The 19,700-nt window shown below is 36.5% G+C and overlaps 1 protein-coding gene and 2 non-coding genes across 3 annotated transcripts in view; 2 read left to right on the top strand and 1 right to left on the bottom strand.

The window, feature by feature from the left end:
- Positions 1–19,700, top strand: part of LOC111423616 (uncharacterized) — a 155,039-nt gene that overhangs the window by 29,190 nt on the left and 106,149 nt on the right. The gene's annotated exons all lie outside the window — the stretch shown is intronic.
- Positions 14,941–15,014, bottom strand: TRNAV-AAC (transfer RNA valine (anticodon AAC)). The gene has a single exon. It is a non-coding gene; the product is annotated as a tRNA-Val (tRNA).
- Positions 17,798–17,871, top strand: TRNAV-AAC (transfer RNA valine (anticodon AAC)). The gene has a single exon. It is a non-coding gene; the product is annotated as a tRNA-Val (tRNA).

The raw sequence follows: 19,700 nt of genomic DNA, 5'->3' as shown, positions 1-19,700 counted from the left end.
GCCATTTCGGCTTTTTGTATAACACAAAAACAAAGCGTTGGCAAAGTTGGTCGCAATAATAACTATAATAACTCACTTATAGCGACCAGAAATTGTTATGGCTTAGATGGGAGTTTAAATTGAGTGGATCTAACTTGAAGTTGAGTTAAATCGGTTAAAACTGAAGTGAACTTTATGGTATTCAAATGAACTCGCGGTGTGTCAGTGTCAAATTAAATTATTAAAAGAAATTTTAATAAAAGAATTAAAATAAATGAATGAAAAAGTAGAGTACTTATCGATAAAATTAGTATTTCCGGTTTTGAGATAGATGTTTCCGTTAAATCCGGTTGGTAGTATAGCAAGGTTAGCAGATACGTTCATGAATAACGAATATTCCCAACGGTCTTGCTCTAGCATTTTACATAACTTCATTAAAGTAATTGATGCTTCCCAAGACAGGTACAACAACACCAATACCGGCGTTTCTATGAGCTACTTTAAAATTCTTCTCACGAAAAGAATATCGTCCCGTTTCTCTAACAAAGTTAATGTAAGTAAATTCTGTGAGAAATATAGGTCTTTTTTTCGTTATATTTACATTTGGTAAACATAAATATATAGTTAGGAAAATATAGAATTTTGATTTGATTTGCTTTACACGTGGGTTAGGTATTATTTTATTATTCACGGCTTCACCGTCGTCGGTCGATTGAACGAGTCGATTTATGACGTTTCGCTACTTTTACGAACCAGCACCCGTTGGAATAGGGCACAATTTTGAAATGCAAATAGCTTTCCTTTGTTTGAAAGCATTTGTCAATTTTCTTTTCTATATTTTGTATGTACTATGTAAGTGTGGATAATAAAATATAAAATACATTCATTACAGAAATATGATATCTCGTACGACAGCAAGAATTGCAGCAAAAGAGTACCACATTCTCTAAGTACATCATCATTCAAAACAGTTCAAACAAGAAGTGACGAAGTTTTTCTGAGTCATTATTTCTTCTACAGTCATTGGTCACAGATCCAGTGCATCTTGACTACTTTCTCTCTTTCAAAGTAACTTGGGTAGATATACACTGTGTTAATTAATTATCGTAACCCACGTGACCTGTGTAATATTGGCTGCATATCTCAATATGTAGTGGTAACTTGGATAATTTTAAATTAGCAATCAGCTGTTGACAGCACGACTAAACCCGATAGTTTCTAGTTCTAGGTCTAGTGTTAGTTCTAGTGATAGTGTAAAACTAGTACTAACACTAGAACTAGAATCATTCGGATTTAGCCAAACGTCTCTTAAGACGGCTAAACCCGAATGATTCTAGTTCAAGGTCTTGTGTTAGTTCTAGTGATAGTGTTAGTTTTAGTTTTACTTGTTATTTAGTTAGCATAAGATTGTTGTATATTTATCCGTATTAAGATATTTGTGCCGTATTAAGAGACACATGGCCAAACGCGATTGTTTCTAGTTCCAGGTCTAGTGTTAGCTCTATAGTTTTAATGGTTGTTGTATATTTTTATTGAACTAAAACTAGTTATTAAATCAAAATCTGTTCGTTGACGTTTTTGTTACCTTTTCAACGTTTCCTGATATCTACGATATCCCTACGAGTATTTCCCGGTCCATATTGCGCATCATTTGTCTTTCTCAAGTTAGATTGTCCACATGACATCGCTGAAATTTGCCTGAAGGATAATCTTATGGTATAGCGTAGCCCTTTTCCGGATGAGAGGGGGATGACAAAATGTCAACGTGGCAGTAATTTACATTTCACGCTATATTTGAACTTGTACCTAACATAATTGGAGCAAAAATCAAAATGTAATGAGATTTTTCGTAGGTTGTGATAGTTGATTTTTTTTTGCAATTGTAATAAAAAATGTCCTGCCGAATGTAAGCTTTTGTTACAAATTGAACGGCCGCAAATGACATATGGTCCAGGGATTGGGATGAACAAACGAACGGAACGGAACGAACGGATGGACGTTAGTGTTGCCGGCGCATTTCGGTTTACGGTAACTGCCAGGACGAAATCTCAAGAGATCGATCAATCGACGATTGCTCTAAGCAATAAAGTGTGAGGGGATTTAGTTTTACGTTCGAAACTTTTATGTCCTATATTCTGGTTGCGGTCTGCATATTTATGAGGAACGACGTCTAATCTTTTCGAGCTTTATGTAAAATGCACATGAGATGGAATGGAAAAGGTCTGATGTAATATTTATTGAATTTTGTATTAAAACAGTCTCAACTAGATTTCAATTAATCACTATGAATGATATTACAATACACTGCAAATGTTGAAGAAAGTTTGTGATAACCGACTACACCACGAAAACTTGCTTCATATATATACAATTTTAGTTTATCAACAATATCTGGGTGTAGAAATAAGTTAGCAAAATCTATGTAAGGAAACACAAGTTACAAAAGCGATACAAATAGCTGAACAAATACATGCGTGTAGAAGGAAAAAGAAAAATATATAAAGTCATGGTATGACCCATACTAACATATGGTACCGAGACGACAGCAGAAACAAAAAGATTAAACAGAGGATGAGGGTGCTGGAGAAAAAGTCTTGAGATCTATGTTGAATGTGACACTGCGAGATAACCAGACCAACACCTCTATCAGAGAGAGATGTAACATACTATCAGAGAGATGTAGTAAAATGGACAAAAGTAAGAAAGAAAAGGTGGAAAGAATGGATGAGAGGAGGTTGGACAAAATATGCATGTATGGACGACCGAAAGGATAAAGACCACAAGGACGACCGGCCAAAAGATGGGCACAGAGCTGGTTCTCCTCGTTTGTGGAGTAAAGTCCAAAGATAAGGCTTGACAAACAGAGATGCATCCCTAGTCGAAAGTAGAAGAAGAAGTTTCTCATCAAGCAAACTCATGATTACATAAATCAAATAGTAATGCAAATTCCTCAAAAGATATAAAGTAAAAACCTTTGCTTGTTTATCACTCTGCCAATCCTAGAGCATTTAAAACGGAAAAAATTAATAAAGAGAGCTGCTTGGGAGTTTGCTGGCAATTTATTAATTTCGTAAGAAGACACGAATGATGGGATAGGGAATGCAGAGAGGCCAAAAGAGAAGCTAGAAGGAAATTGAGAGAGTGGCAGAGAGGGGAGGTAGAGATAGATAGATATTTAGAGGCCAAAAGAGAAGCTAGAAGGAAATTGAGAGAGTGGCAGAGAGGGGAGGTAGAGATAGATAGATATTTAGAGGCCAGAAGAAGAAGAATGCAAGAAAAAGAAGAGGGAGCTTAAGGAAAGGGAGGCTGAGAAGATTAAGGAGTTGAAAGAGGAAAATGAGGTATGGAGATACTTAAAGAGGATGAGGAAAAGAAGAGAGGAAGTCAGCAGAGATATACAAATGACTGAATGGAGAGCCTACTTTATGAGATTGTTGGGAGGGGTGGAAGAGAGAAGACTGGGAACGGGAGAGCAAGGACGATTCGATAACGTGGATAGAGAGAAGTTGTGGGAGGAAATGAGGAAGAGAGGTATCCCAGAACAACTGATAGGGAGGGTGAAGGAGATGTACAGGGTGACGATGGCCAAGGTTAAAGTGGGGAAAGAGTTAAGTGAGGTATTCTGGACGACAAAGGGATTGAGACAGGGGTGCCCCCTTAGTCCCACACTATTTGCAATATATACGGAGGACTTGGAAAAGAGACTTGTGAAGAGGCAAATGGGTGGGATGGTGATAGGAGGAAGAAAAGTGCACGCCTTGGCGTATGCGGACGATTTGATGGTCGCGGCTAGAGAGGCGGTGGAGATGAAGGAGATGATGAGGTCCCTGGAAAGATATTTTAAGGCGAAGGGGTTGGAGGTAAACGTCGAGAAAGCAAAAATAATGGAGTTCTGCAAAGGGAGGAGAAGAAAGAAGGAGGAATGGAGGTGGCAGGAAAGAGAGATAGAGCAAGTGAAAGAGTACACGTACCTGGGATATGGGTTCGCGGAAAGTAATAAGGTCGGGGCGCACGTGAGGGTGATGGGACAGTTTTGGGATGGGGAGAAAGAACTTTTGGAAGGGAAAAGAAAGATTATGTTTGATGGCTTGGTAAGGAGCACTATGATGTACGAACTCTAGCAACAACTTTTTACAAAACTACAATATCTCAACCCACTCCAGAGATACTTGGCCTCGGAATTTTAAGGGAAACTTTGTATATACAGGGTGTTTCTGTAAGTCGTGGCATAGGCACCTACGATTAATGAAAAGATTCCAAAATCGAGGTTGTATCGATTTCTCATCTCTTCAAATTTTATCTTTCTAAGACAAACCATATTGAAAATATTTAAGAAAATGTTTAAAAATTTCTTAACTTTGAAAGCTCACATCTTACTCATTTCTGGGTCGATGAAAATAATCGCTATAATGTATTGTATAATGAGAAAAAAGAAGGAGGAATGGTGGCAGGAAAGAGAGACAGAGCAAGTGAAAGACTACACGTACCTGGGATATGGGTTCGCGGAAAGTAATAAGGTCGGGGCGCACGTGAGTGTGATGGGACAGTTTTGGGATGGGGAGAAAGAACTTTTGGAAGGGAAAAGAAAAATTATGTTTGATGGCTTGGTAAGGAGCACTATGATGTACGGCGTAGAAGTATGGGGATGGAGAGACAGATAATCAACAAGCTTATCTGTAAAATCATTGGACGATCTATTCATATCAAGACTTAATTGTTGGGACCGTTTTTCTCCAGAAATCTTCCCATCAAAGAACCTACAATCATTACCTGTCAATAGCTCGAAAATACATTGAATTTGTTTTTTGACATACTATGTGCTAAATAGCATATCTTGGACAATGAGATGTTAAGTTATCTAGTTAGTGTCCTTTAAATTGTGTACAACACGAACTATTTATTTTATCGAAAAAAATTGCTCATCCCTAATTTTTTTTATTCATTTGAATTCTGATAAAATAAAAAAAAGATGTAAAACTGTTTTCGCCCGGCTTTAAAATGGACGTGTAAAGCGGATGCGATAACAGACTATGCCAGGAAAACCGGATTTTATTAGAAAAGAAAAAAATCACTTTTAGTTCATGAACTGTTTTTAGTTCCATTTTTAGTTTGTATTTCTTACTTAATCCGGAATGGTTAAATGTACTTAAAACAATAAAATTTTCCAGGTCAAAATTACTAATGATACATACTTAATAGTTTCAAGAGAGAAAGAATTCCCATATAAACCATAAATATTTCGTAACTTGAAAATTTTACGTCGCCAGCTCTATCTAACAGAAAATTTACGTATCCCGTCACCCACGAGACCAATGCATCGTCATTTTGAATAAAATGTTTGTTTCCACTTTTTAGGAATTATTCTGTTTTCTCTTTTGCGTCCGTTTCTTTTGGTCGCACAAACAATTTTGGATTCGAACAGAAATCAATAAGAAAAACTTAGAATGTTCAAATTTCAATCAATTTCTTCCCGTCTTTTACAACCGGGGCGTAATCTACCTTATTAATAATTCAACAAATTATAACTTTACATAAAAGTATAAAAATTATTGCGCTTCTTAAAAGTTTCGCGTCTTCCACACACGAATCCTGCATTATTCACACCGTAAAGAACATTGAAATGTAGGAAGGAAAGTTTACCGAGGGTGAAGGTGTATTGAAACTAGCGCCTAGAAAATTCCATCTGATCCGGTGAAAGATTTTGGAGTTTATTCACAATCAGTTGAGGAACCTCGCCGCATTCCCGACGGTATTCTTGCTCATCTGTGCGAATAACGTAATGTTTGCGAATTCAGGATATTTGCCGGCGGCAATAAAACTTGAATTCGTAATCGCCAATCGTTAAAACTTCTAGACGACCAAACTTCCTTCCACAGCTTTTTTTTCACTTTAGTTTTAACCACAAAAACGTGTCGAATAGTTTTTAACCAATAAAAAAATGTATGTTCTATACTGTATTATTTTGTATTTTTGTATCAGATTATTTTTGTACCAACTATATTGAAATTTTATTCTAAAATCCTCACATGAGAGCAAACCGTTTACTCATCTGACATTTAACGTCAGTTCAGTTCACCTAAAACTAAATATTTCTCCGTCTTTTTGCTTCAACACGCGCTCTAGGGATACCACGTTATACTCAACATTAGTTTCTACAGAAACCCAGATCTTGTTACTGCTCCAATTTTCGTTCGTTCGTTGTTGTTTCAAACCGGTTTCGTTGTTTTTTGCATCATCAGGCGGTTTGCCAATAACGAACCGTTTTAACCATATACATAAATCACTGACCACTATTTTCTTCGTTTTTTAAAAAAATTAATAAATAACAACTAACAAGAGTTTTCCTAAAAATAAATTATATTTTTATTACCAATAGGATCTTATATTCTAAAAAGTCGTTAAAAGTGAGTGTCGCCTCAAATTGAAAATAAAACGTCCATAAATTGCCGTTTCAAACGAATGAACCATTTATTTCAATTCCTAACATTAACGTTCTTTGCGCGATGTCGTTCACATTGCGCGACTGCTTTTAGTGCAGAAAAATGGACCAAGGTCTAGTACTGAAAGGTACTGAAGCAATCCAATTAAATGTTCATTAACCTAATTTATCTATAAAGAATCGTGGATGAAAAGAACAATTTTATTCTGGTCAGAAAAGAATTGTGAATAAAGACAAAAATATATCTTTCTTTAAGGAATAATTAACGTATTGATCAAATTGTAATATCTACATATTTTTTTATTAGTAGTAGTTAAGCCAAACCACCTCGACTTTGTCACTTGTAGTTGTAGATCTTTTGACTAGTTATCCATTGCCATCTTTATTTTTGTACAATGAAAAATAACAATACTTAAGAACTGAAGTCATTTACGAACTCTAGCAACAACTTTTTACAAAACTACAATATCTCAACCCACTCCAGAGATACTTGGCCTCGGAATTGTAAGTGAAACTTTGTATATACAGGGTGTTTCTGTAAGTCGTGGCATAGGCACCTACGATTAATGAAAACATTCCAAAATCGAGGTTGTATCGATTTCTCATCTCTTCAAATTTTATCTTTCTAAGACAAACCATATTGAAAATATTTAAGAAAATGTTTAAAAATTTCTTAACTTTGAAAGCTCACATCTTACTCATTTCTGGGTCGATGAAAATAGTCGTTATAATGTATTGTATAATGAGTGATTATACAATACAGGGTGTTAGGTAAACATGCGACAAAAATTCAAGGGGTTATTCCTTGGCTTATTCTAAGAATATTGTGTCCTCATCTCTTCATATTTTATCTTTCTAAGACAAACCATATTGAAAATATTTAAGAAAATGTTTAAAAATTTCTTAACTTTGAAAGCTCACATCTTACTCATTTCTGGGTCGATGAAAATAATCGTTATAATGTATTGTATAATGAGTGATTATACAATACAGGGTGTTAGGTAAACATGCGGCAAAAATTCAAGGGGTTATTCCTTGGCTTATTCTAAGAATATTGTGTCCTATAATGATTTTTGAAAAACCTCTTTGTTTCGAAGATACAGGGCAGTTGCAATTGATGTAAATAAAAGTATGGCGTACGTCAATGAGTTTATCAAGTACCTAAGCGTCTCATCGATCGCATTTGTTTAGATTGAGTGATGTTTGGCTGTTTGATGTGTCTTTAACAGTTAGTGTAGTACTCTATTACACACTGTTGGACATAATTCACGAGCACTCCCTATACAGCGTGTCCCGTATCTTCCGCATCAGAGCATTATACGGTTGTAGGATACATTATTCTGAAGCGATCTTTCTAATAAAATTTTTTCGAAATGTTTATAATAACCGCACGGGAACTGTTTAAAGGAACTGTTTTTCGTCCAATCAGCAGATCGCAAATCAGACTCAGGTAATCGGTGCCACCCTCGGCCGGTCCGCTACGCCGATGATAACTCGTTTCCCACGTGTACTCACCAATAGATTCGTCATGGAAAGAGAAATAAACTTTTTCGATGAATCAAAGTTGTCCGTTATTGGTCGTCGTTAAACAGTCCCCGTGCGGTTATTATAAACATTTCGAAAAAAATTTATTAGAAAGATCGCTTCAGAATAATGTATTCTACAACCGTATAATGCTCTGATGCGGAAGATACGGGACACGCTGTATAATCTGAACGCGTGAAGATAAATCCATGATATTTGCAGAGCACAAAGGTTTACTGTAGACGAGTTTATTCATCGAGTTTCGAATTGTTCCGTCGCAGCATTGTTGACTGAGCCGCTCTTCCAAGTGGAACATTCCGTCGCTATGGAGACCGAAGTGGATGGAAAATACCGGTCGTTTTTAGTGTTGTGTGAGGAACCACATTGTTATCGTACTCTGTGCGCAATGGATGGGCGATCGCGTTACTTAAGCGAGTTTGAGCGAGGAATGTTTGAGGGCATGCACATTGAGGGTGTATCGTTCCGTGAAATTGCGCGTCGTCTCGAGCGGTCGTTATCGGCAGTGCAACGGGCATGGCAAGAATGGTCTGAGGTAGGACATAGGTACCTTCAGCCGCTGCCGGGAGGGCCCTGCGTGACCCCAGCACACGAGGATTTCGCTCTTGTGCTCAGCGCTTTAGCGTCGTGTGAGTCCTTCTCAAGGCAACTTGGAGCTGTTTGGCCACCGGCAGGGGAAGGCGCACTCACTACGCGAACTGTACGGCGGCGTTTGGTAGATAGTGGACTGCGCGTGCGTCGTGCGATACAGCGGATTCCAGTAACACGCGAGCACCGCAGCATATGTCACGAGTGGGTCGACGCTAGGCATTAGTAGGTTGCCGAGTAGAGCGACATTTTGTTTTCCGACGAATCAAGATTCGAATTGAGCACCGGTGATGCGCGAATTTTAGTTCGTCGGAGCCGTGGTGATCGTCTACTCGAGCAGTGTGTGCAAGAACGCCCTATCCACTGACAACCGAGCATTATGGTATAGGGTGCGATTACACATGGTGGACGTACACGTCTGCTGCGTGTATAGCAGACCATGACGGGTCAACAATACGTAGATGAACTGCTACGGTCCGTTGTGCTTCCCTACGTTCGGCGGCTCCCAAGTCTGCTATACATGCACGACAACGTACGACAGCACATCGGGCGTGTTGTATGGACCTTTGTGGAAGAGCACCGTATACGAATGCTTCCATGACTAGCTCGGTTTCCGCATCTGAATCCGATCGAACATGTTTGGGACATGACTGGTCGGAGACTTCTACGTTATCTGGCTTCCTCGGCTACAGTTGAGGAGCTATGGAGGCGAGTTGAGGTGGCATGGTTGGCCATCCCTCTTGCTACAATACAGCGACTTATAGACTCCATGCCACGTCGTGTAGCGATGGTACGCGAAGCTCACGGGGTAAGATAAGAGGTAAGTTACATTACTTTACTACTACTTCCATACCAAATTTTATTGCGCTAGACACCCGCGTTCAGATTATACAGGGTGTGCTCGTGAATTATTTCCAACAGTGTAATTTATACGAACACCGAGATGACTGATATGCCTTTCATGACTTGCTGATGGCAATTCATCAGAAGCTAGCCGATTATAGATTCAACGATTTGCTGCTCGTAATGTCCCCGATCGAAAACATTCAGCGACGTCCTGAATTCAGCCAGGAAGATCAATGATTGTAAGAACGGTACAATTGGAACAGAATGTGCTGAACATGATAGAGGAAGATCCTGGTAGTTCTACGCGAAGAATTGCAAATACTTTGAATGTAAGTCATTGGACAGTTTGGAAAATTCTTAAGGACAATTTGTTGTATCCATACCACTTTCAACACGTTCAAGCACTACTACCTGCTGATTTTCTTCCACGTATTGCATTATGTCAATGGATATTGCAAACATTAGTTCGCATCCCTCTATTCCTGACATATATTCTTTTTACCGATGAAGCCAGTTTCTCAAGAAATACATTAAGGAATCTTTATAATAATCATGTGTGGGTAGATGAAAATCCGCATGATGTATGTGAAGATCATTTTCAACATTAATTAATGTTTGGGTTGGAATCGTGGATGATTATCTAATTGGACCGGTATTTCTACCAGGATGACTTACTGGTTTGGTGTATCGCAACTTTTTGGCAGAAACGCTGTCTGAGTTTGGTTGCTTGTAATTTTTTAACAGCAACATACAGAAATCGCTGGATTGTTTATTCTGGGGATATCTGAAGTCATTAGTTCACGCTACTCCAGTGGAGAATTTGGACGATTTGCGAAATCGGATAATTGCTGGGTGTAACTCAATTAGAAACGACCCTGGTGTGTTTGAAAAAGTTCGGCAGTCAATGACCAGAAGATTGAATGCTTATATTCAGGCTGGAGGAAGTCATTTCGAACATTGTAGCTTGAGCAATTTTTTGATAATAACATTTTGTTACTGTCACAAATTTTGTTTGCCCTGTATCTTCGATACAAAGGGGGTTTTCAAAAATTATCGTAGGACAAAATATTCTTATTTTTGCCGCATGTTTACCTAACACCCTGTATATAATGAAAAATAAGACCACGGGCTGAACTAAAAGTCATAAATATCCCGAATTAACATTCTCTTTATTTAACGAAAATATTTATTCGCAAAACCGTAAACAAAGATTTGCATGTTTATTAATTCATAATTGCTCACAAAGTTATTCGTAAACAGTGGATAAAACTCATCGAATTTGTGTTTTCTCTGAACACATTTTATTTCAAAAGCTAATTGAAGATATTGTATTTTCTTATATTTTCTTATTTATTGATTTTTTTGCTATATAACAGCGGATTTATTCGCAATCTCTCACCTTCTTTTTAGCAGAGTTAAAATTGTCAGCCGTTAAGGGTTAAATCGGCACAATAAAATTCCAATTATCGAGATTAATTGGGTTGTAAAGTCCCAAGAGGCAAAAAAATCTAGTTGATTGGATTTTGTATTAAAGTGGCGTAGCATGAGAGAAGTTTAGAGTACACGTATATGTAAATATCAACATTATAAGAGTATTATCAGGTTTATGTTACAGTTTAATATATAAAATTTGATTTAAATTAATGACACATCTGTAGTAATTAAGGAGTAAATCCTGCCTTTGTGGTGATCAAGTTAACAGTTTCTCTGTCAGCGATTGATGGGCATCCCTTTACCACAACCCTTGTTATAACGACAGTTCAATAGTCAATCGAACTCTGTGATCATACTGACACCAGTTAATTATGCTAATATTAGCCAATCGTTCCAAAAATTAATTTAACAGTGTATTTACAAGATTTTTCGGTGCATATAAAAATTGTTGCGCTGAATTTCATTTTCATTTTCGTCAACAGAATGTAAACGAAAAAAAAATGTAGTTCAACTCGGCAGAAGCAAAATAACAGCATTTTTTGTGTTAAATAAATAATTGGGTCGTCACATAATGTAGTTATTTCAAGATGGGGGACCTCGTTTTTTGTTTCGTTTACTTTTTCATTTTGAAAAAACGTTGTACGAACTTTGTGGCACGCCTAATCTACACAGCGTGAAATTTTAATTAAAACATGCATTATATCTGTTGTGGGGGGCGAGCGGTCGGTATTAATTAGATCGAGAGTAGAGACACCAACCTACCAACCAACGAACCAACCCAACCCGGCCATCAACATCACCGCAACCGAATACGGTTGAGAATTATGAACGGTACAAGAATTAAAAAAAAAAATTGGTGAAGCCGCGACCGCACCGCTTTGCTTATACGGTCATTGGTTGAGAATAAATGGAAATGTTGTATCAACACAAATAAACCGCAGAGAATTAATTTAACCGGAAACAGTTAGAAATAGTAATTAAAACATGGTTTTCATTTTCCAACTAAAAGTTACGACATGTAATATACATTTATGCTTACTACAGGAAATTAGAATTGTGTATTGTTTCTCTTTAACAAAATTTAAGATAAATAAAATCAAAATTTTTACTCCGTGGAAAGTGATAATGGTGACCTCCAACCTCGCTCGGTCGTAATTCTCATGAAAACCCTGATTCATCGAAGACTGCGCAGCAGATTTAATATCGCGTATCATTTCTCTAAATTTAGTTCGGGTCGACTTCACTTGAATAAAATAAAGATAAAATGTGATACCACAGTATTTCCCACGAAATTGTAACTTTGCCAGGAATTCAGCAGTTTAGTATCCATTATTATGGGAAGCTGATTTGTATTCGCTCACTGAGAACATTGTTACATATATCATACAGATATGTTGGTTTAACAAGAAAATTGTAATAAATTTCACGAACATATTTGTAATTCGTTTTGAAAAGAAATAAATTCCGACGACTACCGATGTTTTTGCTAAAAATCTTTTCTATAAATCATAATTATAAATAGACTATATTTATAATTATGACCTTAAGCTGGGGTTGGAATAGACGATCTTATTCTTATTATTACTTTATTAGTAGTTTCTACTCATCTGCAATAAGAAATAATTTAATTTTTTATAGTCTTCTTCAATAAATCTTGTCTTTTGCATACAATATCTAGTTTACTCAAAACCATTTCAAGTCTTCTCAAGTCTTTTATTATCAGTATCCGGTTTTTTAGAAGCAATATTGGTTGCAGTGTTTTGATCTCTTTTAAGCACTATCTACTTTTTTTCAAACAATATCTAGTCATTTCCAAGCAATATCTAGTCTTTTGGAAGCAATATCTAGTCTTCCCCAAACAATATCTAGTCTTTTCCAAGCAATATCAAGTCTATTACAAGCAATATTAGTCTTTTGCAAGCAGTATGTAGTAGAGTTGACGTTATTTCACGTTAATTCGAGTTAGACTGTTACTAACTCGAGTTAGGTTTACACTTTGCCTGACCACCAGTGGTACAGTACCGCTTTTGATGATTCAAGCAAACTCGCTTAACCGTACCATTTCCTGCAAAGAATTTTGCAAAAATCTGGAGATGATGCGTTGATTCAAATGATAGTTCAGGCTTGTCGTAAATAAAGGTTTGCGCAAATACACCAAAATATTAAATACCAATTATGAACTACCTTCGAGGAAAAAATTGACTGGGATGTTGGAAGAAAAGTATAACATTTAGTCTACAACTCGTAAGGAAAAATTGCAGGGCGTTAAACGTATTGCTTTGACATCAGATATTTGGACGTCAGACTGTAATACGCGTTTCATTAGTGTCAATAGCTATTGACAAGTATGGGGTTGGGGGAAGAGAGTCTTTGGAAGGAATGTGGCAGCGAGGAAGATTATGTTTGAAGGTCTGGTTAGCAGTGTGATGATGTATGGAGCAGAGGTATGGGGATGGAGAGAGCAGGCAATGCTGGAGGACGTGCAAGCTAGATACTGGAGATGGGTGCTTGGGGTGGCGAGAGAAACACCGGGGTATATAGTGCGGGAAGAGGTAAAGGTGGATAAAGTCAAACTATTATAGACGAGCGGGCTACTCGGTAACTGAGATAAATAGTAGATGAAGGGTGGGTAGGGAGATGTAGAGGGAGTTGAGAGATAGGGACCGAGATGTGCAGAGACAGGAAAGAAGGACACATATAAAAGAGGGGAGGTATAACGAAGGTACAGGGACATAATTACGGAGGGGCTGCCTAGATACTTGTTATTGGAAGGAGATGAGGAAGGGAAGAAGTTGGTGGCTAGGTTCCGTTGTGGAAACGAGGAGAGAGCGAACAGATACTGGATGGCCGATGAGGAGAGGTGGTGTAGGCTATGCAGGGAGGAATGGGAAACGTTGGAACATATGTTGAATGGGTGCAGTGAGTTGAGGGAGGAGGAGTTGGACCGAGGGCAGATCTTAGGAGAGGGGAAACGATGGATGAGAATGGTTGTGGGGGTGAGGAGACAAAGGGATGGATGAGGGGAGGATTGGGCCGAGAAGTCGAGGGTATGGAAATGGAGGAAGAGGGTGGAGGGTGAAAATAATATACTAATATGTCATTAGTATGTATTATATTAGGATGTATTAAGCGGAAAATTGTAATTATCAAAAACAATAAATGCTTATTATTAATTAATTAGTGTCAATAGCTATTTCTACTTCGGAAGAATATTGGACAATCAATATAATTCAACAAATATTGGACGAGTGGCAGATAAGTTCTAAAATAATGACTACAGTTACAGACAATGCAGCTTCAATAAAAAAAGCAATTAGCGAAATTTTAAATAAGCAAAACCATTTTTATGTAGTCCACACTCTTAATTTTGCTGTGAAAGACTGTATAGAAAAAGATAGAATTAATTTAGGAGATACCACCGCTAATAATAATCAGTTATTACAAGTAATAAGTAAATGCCGAGGGATTGTTTCACATTTTAAACATAGCACAAAATCTTCATATGCTTTGGTCGCCATGCAGAAGCAAATGAATTTGGTTTCAGTACCTTTCATATGCTCGAACGTCTATTAAAGCTCAAGGTTCCGTTTTCTGCTACTTTACCGACACTGGTATCACCTCCACCGAATCTGTATTCTGAAGAGTGATTATTTGCTGAAGACGTAGTGGCGTTCTTACATCCGTTTGAAAAGGTAACTGCAATTTGGGGAAAACCCGAGTTGGCCCATAGCTAGTATGTACTGTTTTCCAAGCAATATCAAGTCTTTTGCAAGTGGTATGTAATCTTTTCCAAGCAGTATCTAGTCTTCTCCAAGCAATATCTAGCCTTTTGCAAGCACTATTTAATGTTCTGCAAGTACTCTATGCTTTTTAATCATTTATAAAGAGAATCTCTTGTCATTTACATGCAGTAATCATTCTGCTGCTAGTAGTATCTAGTCTTCTATAAGCAGCAGCTGGGTTTCTTGCTTCTAACGTTATTCGATTGAATATAGAGTTTATATTCAAGATTCTTTATTGTATAAGTACGAAGGCTTTCATTTCATGTTTATATCATATTAAAATATGCGTGCAAAAAATCTTAAAATACTAAAAAAAGTTAAAAAAAAAGCTGTTTTCGCCCGGGTTTGAACCGGGGACCTTCCGCGTGTTAGGCGGATGTGATAACCGACTACACCACGAAAACTCGTTATAGTTCTAGTTATTGCCGTCTGACACAAGGTATTAATCAGCGATTTCTGATGTATTTTATTTTTAGTTTCGGGTTTCTCTTTATGCCATAAGCACTAACTCACTTCATCCTTTATGTTGAAACACTCGATTACTAATCCAACTTCACTTCAAGTGCATAAGAAACATGTATTATACACTTGTATTTGACTCAATAAAAAGTGTTAGAAAACATGTCTAGGCCATAAAAATACACAGGATTATCACATTGTTATTCTTGATTTAACACCTTTTCGGTTATTTATCAACATGTTTCTACTAGAATCGATTCTTCTTAATTCACTAACAGATGTTGTTGTTTGAGTAATGTCCACTCGTCGTCCGGACAATTGATGCATTTGGACACGTCAAAAGGGGCTAGCTGGTACTCTTCGGTCCAAGAGGACCTCACGAAAAGCGCGAAATAAATGAAGACCAGGCAACGGGCGGCGACCGGCGACGGCGGGGGTTCACGAAAAAGGAATAAGATAAACGAGCTCGGCCTTAAGCACGTTCCGCATAAAAAGCTAGGGTCACTTAGGCCCCCATCCCCGGATACTACGGTACTTTCAGCGGGAAATGTGGAAGCTTTTAAGGAAGTTAAAGGTTAGTTTTGACGAAACGACCCTTAGAGCAGCGGTGATGCTTTAAAATGTTATGTTATACTTCTTTCTTTTTAGTTTTTTATTTAAACTTTCTTATTCGATTACTGTTATTAAGTCAACAAATACATTAATTTAAACGAACCCTATTTATTATGAATATTAATAGTCGGCAATGAATGGAAAGACAATTAGTAATTATTAGTAACCATCGATCATTAGGAAGTATCATTTATAATTACAAGTTGATTAATGATTGTTACGTTTATCTACCACAATATTGGAGTTGAGGTTATATTGCTATATTTCTTACTTATCTATTAATACAAAATAAAATTGATCTGTAAATAAATTTATCAACATGACATGTAATATTGTGGAGAAAATAAAATCTGTCGAGACCCATTTTCTCTGTAGAAGGGACCGGTAATGTCTCTATAAACTAATCACGGAGACGAAAAGAGAAAAGAGAGATGACCTTTTCCTTAAGATAAATACGCTAAATATTGGCTGGGGTGGAATCGATCGATTTTATAACCTCGCAATAAATTGATGTTCTATTTGATAAGAGAAAATTGTGCTTTATTGGACGAACCGATCACAGTAAGTGCCCGTAGCTGTAGCAAGCAGGCAGAGATAGGTCGGTGCCGGAGATTCAGCCCGGAAGATAGTCGGCAATTTAATTTTACCGCGGAAGACGGTCGACCCAAAGCAACGACTTGGCACCCCTCCAGAACATTCTTACTTCAACATTATAGCCTTGTTGCTCGATTGGTATCGGAAGATTAAAAAAATCCAAATCAAATTTATAGCTGTCAATACATAATCCTGTGTTATTCAAATGCATCCTTCGACTATGTGTTAATATCTTAACTTACATTAGGAAAGTGCACAAATTGTTAACTCACAATAATCGATATGCATGGAGTTGACGGTTATCTGTTTATAGAGGCAAGTATTATACACACTTCATTGCAGTAGATGAGAGATTATTGGCAATACATACTGAGAATATCGATTTGTATTGATGAAATTAACCCAAGTTTACCACTAACCACATTAACATACCACATTGATTAATTTATGACCAAGTGGATGCGTAGTAAAGAAATGTTGAAGTGTTCCTGCGGTGTGTATCCGTTAGTTTAATGGAGTTAAGTGATGAACTAATTGTTTGACCAGTCCATTGCAAATCCAACGGAGTGAAAATGATAGTAGTATTTACTCGCATTGTTAGCTTCAATAAAGGTAATCGGGATCAAGCAGAAATGATCCACATCAATGACATTACGTTTCTTTGTAACTAAAACATAAAAAAAAATAACATTGAGTAAAGTAAAATAGATTATTCTGTAATCCACAATACATCAACAGTAAGTAATGTAAAAAGGCGAAAATCTTTCAGAAAATGAAGCAAAAGTAAAGCTTGAAACCGCAAACGGAGAGCAAGAATACACAATTACGCGGTTAGTTCCGAAGCGAAGTCCAAATGAGATCGGTCTAAAACTAGACGCGAACGAGTTCTCCTGCTGCTTGGTCCCGGTTTGCGCAATGAAAACGCTCGAAACTTGTATACGAAGGGCTACGTCGACTAATCTATTACGCTAAACCCGATGAAATTAGTAAACTTTGGGAATCGCTTCGACTACGAAGTTGTGGAAAACGCACATCTAATGCATATAATGTAAAAATCATTAAGTTAGAAATATTCTTTTTCACTTATAGAGAAAAAAAATTACAAAAACGTATTAATGATACTAAAGAAATAAAATTATAACAAATTTTACACTGTTTTAATTAATTATCGTAACCCACGTGACCTATGTAATATTGGCTGCATATCTCAATATGTAGTGGTACCTTGGATAATTTTAAATTAGTAACCAGATGTTGACAGCTGATCGTTCGTTATGGTTGTGATTGCCGTATTTTCTTTGTTCTTTAACCGTCTTTTGCTGCCTTTCTTTCTAGCGGTTGCTTTAAAGTTTAAGCGGTAAGTCAATAAATAAATCAAAATAACTACTTTACGTAGTGTGCGGGCACGTTGTCACAACAATGAATGTAGCAGTCCTTTTAGATTCTACTGTCCTTGGTTGCATACATTGTCGAGAGCGATAATTAATTAACACACTGTAGTTTAATTTAGTACTTATAACAAGTTTTCGTGGTGTAGTCGGTTATCACATCCGCCTAACACGCGGAAGGTCCCCGGTTCAAACCCGGGCGAAAACAGTTTTTTTTTAAATTACATAACTCAAATTAATCGTATTTAAGATGATTTAAGGGTAAGTGAAACTTTAAATAAAAATTTAAAATAAAAAAAAATGAATAATAATGAAATTGAAAATTATAACTTAGCTTAATCTTGTAGATTACTGAAGTTCTCGGATAAGGAAACTTGGACTCTTCAAAGGAATCGGTACAATGATCTTGTTGATAACCTGATTGGATTGGAATAATTCTTCGGAATGGTATACTGGATTAATTGGATCAGGAACCAGTTAATTTTTCTTGTTTATTCTTAAAGGTGACTAATTTTAATTCAAATAATCTTCTTATTAACTTATTTTAGTAATAAGTTTTCTATTTTTGAGGTTATGTCGCAATGGTGATTGACTAATAACTTAACTTTTGTTTTGGTTAAAATGCTCGAGGACAAAATTAGCGTGCGCACCTCCTCACGTTCGAAATCACACTAAATCCACCAGTCTCGTTTGTTTATTGCAAGAACGTTTTAAATAACGTTTTCTGATTGGTTAAATTCTTCAACTTGAAATTCGTAATTTAAATTTCTCCGGTATTGCCAACTTCGAAATGTCAAATGTCACCAATTAAATTTGATAAAAAATTATTTAAATTTCTATTTTAACAATATTTATGCACGAAATGTTGTAATTTTATTGCTTTAACTTTATTTTGTTGATTTCGGAACATTTTCTTTTAGATTTTAACGTCCAGCTTCAAAAATATATTCAAATATTTAATCTACGGATTTTCATCCAATTCTTCATCAAAACTCTCATATGATGGATGGTTTTCGTTCTTGACATGCTGAGATTATCGTTTGCAATGGTTTCAACCGGACAAACATGAATTATAATACGAAATTAATGAAAAATGAAATTTGAGGTTATGTAACTGTCAAAATTCTATAAAATTACTTCGTATCGACTTTACATGGATTAAATACAATAAAAAACGTAAACGGTCAACAATACATATTGAATTCTAACTAGTAGTTAATAGTTACAACATTTTATTAATACATAAACAAATTCTTATAATTATTATTCGTAACCTCATCTACGATTAATACGAATATGTATGTATGTAAAGCTTCAAAAAAATATTGAACGACTTGGTTATATTCATTCTAACCCGAGGTTAAGGTCATAATTATAAATAGACTATAACGATTTATAGAACAGATTTTTAACAAAATATATTACACATATCTTTATGAAACCAAACTACCACATGCAGAAAAGACACCTTCCGACGTTCCAGAGATATCATATCAAAATTTCAAAACTCCACAATAAAACGCAACTCATTAAGATCTCAAATTCCGATCAGCAAATTCAGCGCTCTTCCAACAAGCCATTAACAACTTCATCGATGTAACTCCATCATCGTGTCTATGCCATCCAATATGAATTCCATCAGATGTCAGATGCATCAGCCATGAAATCTGCAATATTAAAAACAAATTCAATTCAATTAGTATTCGGATATCCACAAATTCAAACCCAATACCAATGTCCAACAAAATGAAATATCGAACCTAACCTTACATTTCCTTAACCAACAATACGATCTGGTTAGGTTGGGTTGTATTTTATCTGCCACCCAGCATTCTATAAAAGGAAGTTAAGAGGGGGAGTTTCCCCATAAAGTACTAGAATAGAATCAGAACCAATTTAAACCATTGAAGCAAAAGCCTATAAATCCACAATAAAGTTTGTAAGGAAATAACTTGAGATCGCCGACTGGCTAAAACACTTCTTAGAATAACTCAAATAGGTATTATACTCTGTTTTTAAACCAGGAGGAGTATTTTA

The sequence above is a fragment of the Onthophagus taurus genome, chromosome 2 (assembly GCF_036711975.1).
Source record: "Onthophagus taurus isolate NC chromosome 2, IU_Otau_3.0, whole genome shotgun sequence".
Classification (NCBI taxonomy): Eukaryota; Metazoa; Arthropoda; class Insecta; order Coleoptera; family Scarabaeidae; genus Onthophagus; species Onthophagus taurus.
This window is presented reverse-complemented; position numbering and strand designations above follow the sequence as displayed.